The 6,126-nt window shown below is 36.5% G+C and overlaps 1 long non-coding RNA gene across 5 annotated transcripts; it reads right to left on the bottom strand.

The window, feature by feature from the left end:
- Positions 1–2,022: 2,022 nt before the first annotated feature.
- On the bottom strand, positions 2,023–4,827 carry LOC113302991. 5 transcript variants are annotated; one of them, XR_003337260.1, is made up of 6 exons: positions 4,387–4,827; positions 4,161–4,203; positions 3,968–4,064; positions 3,803–3,867; positions 3,411–3,626; positions 2,023–2,503 (listed from the first exon to the last, which is right to left on the bottom strand). It is a non-coding gene; the product is annotated as an uncharacterized LOC113302991 (long non-coding RNA). The 5 variants fall into 5 exon arrangements; XR_003337259.1 differs by having other exon boundaries at positions 3,803–4,064; XR_003337257.1 differs by lacking the exon at positions 3,411–3,626.
- Positions 4,828–6,126: the final 1,299 nt, after the last annotated feature.

Raw genomic sequence — 6,126 nt, 5'->3', positions numbered from 1 at the left:
CGTGTTTGAGAACTTCGGCAGTTCGCGGACTTGGCTACTAGACGATTTCCAGCATGGGAGTTATGCACATATGTGTTTCCACAACATACTTATGTCCACTATGGTTATGTAATCTAAACTCTCATTCCAATCATTAAAACATTCTTAGAGGACGTTATATAGTTGTTACACTATTTCTCGTCAAAGCAATTTTCAAGATGATCGAAACATACATGACTTGCGTCACTAGGTAAAGAAAAATATGATCGAAGCGAAACGCTTACCAACACATATTTCGAGATATAGATAGACGAGGTATACTCGGCTCGAAATACCAAATGTGTATTATCTAAGTCCATATATATAGCATACGACTTTTGTCTCAAGAAGTAGGAGTTAGAATAGATAGACTTTTGAGTGACATACAAGTTCAAGTCTTCACATACCTTTTTGTCGAGAATTTCCACCGGTTCCTTGAGTAGTTCTTCCACTTGTATGATGAATCGCCATGAATTCCTTGAGCTCAACTACACTTACTATCCTAGTCCGAGACTTAGCTATAATAGACTAGAATTTAAGACTTATAGTTTTGATCACTAACATTGACAAACATGCTTGAGATAACAACGCATGCGAGTTTGACCGAGCAGTGCTCTAATACTCTATGCTTCCTAGTTTGATTTAGTAATAGTTTCTTCTCTTTTTCCAAAGATTTACCTCACCAACTCTGTATAGCTACATCGTTCTTTCCAAATGAACTACATATTAGTGAGAGGTATTTTTGTAGTCAAAGATTCCCTAGATTGTTGCATCCAAGTTGTACAAATATCTAGGAAATTTTCAGAAGTATTGAAATTGAATTATACTTGTGAGGAGGAAGAGACCATACAAATTTAGCAAAGGTACAAAATCGACTTACTTTGGAAAAGACGGGACATTCTGGAAATATAAAAAATCATCATGGTATATGGCTAGTGGTTTTAATCAATTACTAGATTTTGTACCCGTGTTACGCATCGGGCGGACCCGAAAACCGTTTTGCCTCGCCTCGTCCCAATGCATGCTTAGGATTTTTGATTTGGTGTAGATCGGCTTCGCCTCGGCCCGATACATATTTAAGATTTTTGATTATGCGCATGCTACGCATTTGACATGTTTTTCTTTTAACCATATTTTTGATTTGGTATCGTTCGGCTTCGCCTCGCCCTGTTGCTTAAGATTTTTGATTTGATATGGTTATTATTTTTCTAAGCATGACTCAACACCATAAGCAAATATTCAACACCAATTCTTGTTTCTTGACTCAACAGCATACACAAACCCTCATCCACATCTTAGCTGCAACTGCTCACTCACACTGCACCTGATTCTCAATCATTCATTCAATACTACAGCTACAATATTTCATCCACAATAAATATACCAAATATAATATAGGACAAATAGAAAAAGACTAAGTGAGTATTTTTGTCTTATGGTGTGATGTGGCTTCTCCTCGCCCCCGTCGTTTAAGATTTTTGATTTGGTTTGGCTCGGCTTTGTCTCATCCCTGTTCCGATGGCTTTTTGATTTGGTGTGGTTTGGCCCTGTCGCTTAAGATTTTTGATTTGGTTTGGCTCGACTTTGCCCCGCCCCTGTCCCGACCGATACCTTTTTGATTTGGTGTGACTCGGCTTCTCCCCGCCCCGTCCCGATGCATTTTTGTTTGGCGTGGCTCGGTTCGCCTCTTCCCGGCTTCGCCCCTCCCCGTCCTGATGCATTTTTGTTTGGCGTGGCTCGGTTCGCCTCTTCCCGATGCACCATTTTTGATTTGGTGCGGTGAAACTGAAGAGACAACTCCCTTGACCATAATCTTAACCGTTAAACTGAAACCATAAAGAACAACACATATAACGCACAAATCTAGATTCTTCTAGTTGTCATATCTACCATATAACACTCAAACCATCTTTAGAACGCCATATACAGTTGGACATGGTTGAAAACAGTAACCAAATTATCAAACCAAAAAGGTATACAATAAAATATTAACAAAGCAAGAGGTAAATGCAAATTCAAAATTCATAAGAGATTCGAATTCTTAAACCAATTTCTTGTCAAATACATTTTAAACTCCTTACTATTACCAAACAAAAAGTGTTTCTAATGTCGCCGAGATCAAATTGTCTCTGACTAATAGCAGAAGGAATGCAGTATTACATAAGGCAGCCAAGACGCGAATTGTGGAGATGGCTATGTTAATCTTAGAGGAAGGATTAGATGGTGGAGGAGACCAAGTGCTGAAATCAATATTCATATACACTGGATTTCGCATAATAATACATAAATAACTGATTAGAAAACTCTAATGTGTCATACAGTGTACATGCTTTGGAATTACATTTCAGAATCAAAGGTCGATGATATAGCAATTAGCAACCACCGTTGGTGATTAATCACTCCCAAAGATACAATCTTCCCGAAGGGTGATCTTGAGTTTTCCTCCTGTCATATTTGATTTTTGTTAGGATGCAGCTTGAACTACCTGCACACGGAAAACATACATTTTGAACTAATCAATAGCTTGTATTTCCATCATTTACATGAGTGCAAAAATCTTTTCATGCAGAAAGATAATTAAACTGTGATTTCACAAAATGCACAAAAATGATGGCAAATCATGTATTCACAAAAGGCTCACCAAATCAAGGTATCACTCTTCACACATCTTCTTAACTGAAAACTTAATCATCTTCTTGTATGCACGGATATCAACATGAAATTCACTGTTGTTGTCCTCAATCTTCTTTATTGCAGAATTGGTTCTTAGTTGGTACTTAAGAATCTGGCAGTGGTTGAGCTTGTCCTATGGAATCAAAGGTTCTTGGAACCTTTTTTACCATGCATCTCCTATATATGACATCCCAAAATTGGGAATTTGGGAGTACAAAACATCATTCATACAATCTACTTATGCAATCTACTGCCGTTATTACTGTGTATATTCTAGTGCAAAATATAATTGTTGAAAATCCATAAACTATCTCAAGTTACAAAGATGAAATTCACTACTCTTCCAATTTGATCCAGCAGAGATAGGCGTCAAAAAGAATAAGGCTAACTAACATGAAACTTGATTAAGTGTGGCAGAATTTAGCAAGATGCAATATTTAGCAAGTGCACTAACGATATATTTAGGCAGCCTGGTTGACAACATTACAGGCATAAGAGTATTTACGACAATGTTTAGTACTTCATAGATGTTTAAATGGATATACGAAAGAACGCATGAAATCACCATCCAATTTCATATCAAATCATGAATTCTAGTGGGCACACATTTAATCATTAATTCTGCTATGATATCGTACGTATCTGAATGGATTAATATCATAGAAATGATAAAAGCCTACGCACCGAAAAATTGAAAAGTTTTAGTTTGTGATCATTACTTAGTTTTCAGTTGCTTCAATAACCCAACAGGGAGAGTGCCAACCCAAGTACAACCAAAAGCAAAAACCATTCGCCACCATGGATTCAGAAGCAGCGAACTGTATAACATTATCTGTGAACTAATTTCCTAGAGTGCACACCCTGCCAACTGTAAAGAAGAATTTCTATATTGCCTCAGGGATGTCATTTGCCACATGGTACACCTAGAAAAAGATCTAATGGATTTTTCAAGCACCATTCATGTCACCAAAAAAAAAAAGATATATATTTCAGAACACAAACAACATGGAAGTACATGGCTGTAAATTAGAACGCCCTAATTTAGAAGTAAAACAATCAAAATATAATACACCCAGTAACAAAAAAGATAATAAACTCAGAGAAATATTACCTTTAAGATTATAAGAAAAGCCCCGTAGAACTGCATTGCCTTCAAAATTAGTTCTGCTATTCATGCTATAAATTAAGGAAATATCATTCATGATATGAGTGTTCGTCCAAACAAACATATTCTTAGTAAACACATACAGGTTCACAATAAACATTTGAGGTTTACCTATCTAGAAAAAGGAGCAACAACAATTTTGTGTTAAATAGAAATTTTGGGTTTATGAATCTGATCTCCTTTTCATGTTTGTGTGTTCAATAATCACCTGCATAGTAAAAGAAGATAATATGTTAACTAACATTCAGAAAATACAATCAATACATTATGATGCATTTTTAAGAAAAATAACAATTTGGGTTACCTGAATCTGATCTCCTTTTCATGTTTGTGTGTTCAATAATCACCTGCATAGTAAAAGAAGATAATATGTTAACTAACATTCAGAAAATACAATCAATACATTATATGATGCATTTTTAAGAAAAATAACAATTTGGGTTACCTGTCCTGTACTCCTGAAAATCGAATATGACATAAACTAAGTCAGACACTAAGTAGTTACTGAAATATACAAAAAAAAGTTGAACCTTAGTTTCTCCTTGACATTTCCACAAACACATATGGCTCTGAATTTAAAACCCACAACTGGCTGAGGGAAAACGTAAACACCCATTAACATATATGCCATATGAACAGTTTCTCCTAGACATCTTCCTGCTGCTACTGTGAAGAGGGGATTGATGAGTTCTTACTGGTATGGGAGGACTGTAAAATGGGTTGTCGAATTGAGACGACAAATAGCACAGATTTGTGTTTGAATCACCTAATTTGGATGAGTGGATGGATCTGAGATGGTTTTAGGTTTACGGGTTAGGGTTTTGTTCGAATCCAATGCCGAGAAGAAGAATCAGAGATGAAAAAAGATGAATCTGAAATGGGTATTTGATTTGGAGTAGCAGATGAGAAAGCAGAGAAGAACATCGCTGATGTTCATGGGTTTGAGTTGGAGAATGGTATGATTCAGGGATGGATTTTCAGCAGAGAAGAAGAAGTAAAGGAGGGCAGGAGGAACGGCCTAATACGTTAGATTTCTTACGGGTGTATTGTACACTTAACGGTCGTCAATAACGTCCAATTAAGTATTTGGTGTAAACCAAGTGTAAGCAATCAGTTGGGTGTAAATTCACATATAAGTATTGTATACCTACGTTTTGGCTAACGGTGTTACAAACGGCCAATTAAATACATGGTGTAAACAGAGTGTAATTCATGTTTTAATGTCTGAATCAATAGAATTCCGCCACTTGTCCTCTCCATAATTGCTCTAGTTCAAAGCTTTTATCTAATTTAATTTGAGTGGGGTGTCATACTCACCGTGCGACGTGGGAGCTCATATGAAAGAGTATTTTAAAGGAGTGGAGATATCTTGTTACCACAAAAAAAAAAAAAACAACAAGAATCGGTTACATCTTACCAGCAGGTAAAATATGTACAAAATACTCGAATATCATTGTCAATGATAATTTCTGGACCCAAGTCCTCGAATATCATTGTCAATGATAATTTCTGTACCCAAGTCCTCTTCTTTTCTTTTTTTATAGAAAAAAAGAGTAAAGAGCTCAACTGAGCTAACCACTCCGAGTTACAGAAAAGGGATCACCTGCACCAAGGCTGGCAGCAGGATGATCCATCAAAAGAGGAATATTAATGTTACAGTTATCCATAATAGTAGTAATGTTTGTTGGATGTTGTAAGGTAGTGTAAAGAGACTGAAGGTTAGGACCTTTCCAGTTGAAGTTTTGGAAAGAAGAAAAGTGTCTAGCTATCCTGGATAAATTGGTTGTAGTTGTATTTTGTTGAGATGATTTCTTGATTAGCCTCCCCAAAACAAAGTCAATGGGTTCTATTATTCTGTCAGTATTTTAAAGATGGTCGCCTTGAAATCTTTTCTGGACTTGAGCTTGATAAAGAGATTGAATGTTTTGTAGAATTCCTTCTTCCTCTGCTACATAATCTATGTGTTGCTGATGAAGCTCCTTCCCCAGTTCAGATCTAGTTGAGATCCTCTGCCTGCTCTGTCTGCGCTGCTGAGTCATGTTGTGGTGTCTTTGATGTTCCTTGCTCCCATGCATTGACCTGTAAAGGAGATATCCAAGAATGCAAAGTTAGTATATGAATGTAAATCACTATTATCCATATCATTGTTGACACGTAAAATGTGTACGCTAATAGTGATGCCAAGTTTCCCCCCAAGATTTCTGTTCAGACTGATGAAGTTTGTGTTCTGATCATTGATATCCATTTGATAGTAGGGATTTTTTAGAATA

This window comes from Papaver somniferum, chromosome 8 (assembly GCF_003573695.1).
Source record: "Papaver somniferum cultivar HN1 chromosome 8, ASM357369v1, whole genome shotgun sequence".
Taxonomy (NCBI): Eukaryota; Viridiplantae; Streptophyta; class Magnoliopsida; order Ranunculales; family Papaveraceae; genus Papaver; species Papaver somniferum.
This window is presented reverse-complemented; position numbering and strand designations above follow the sequence as displayed.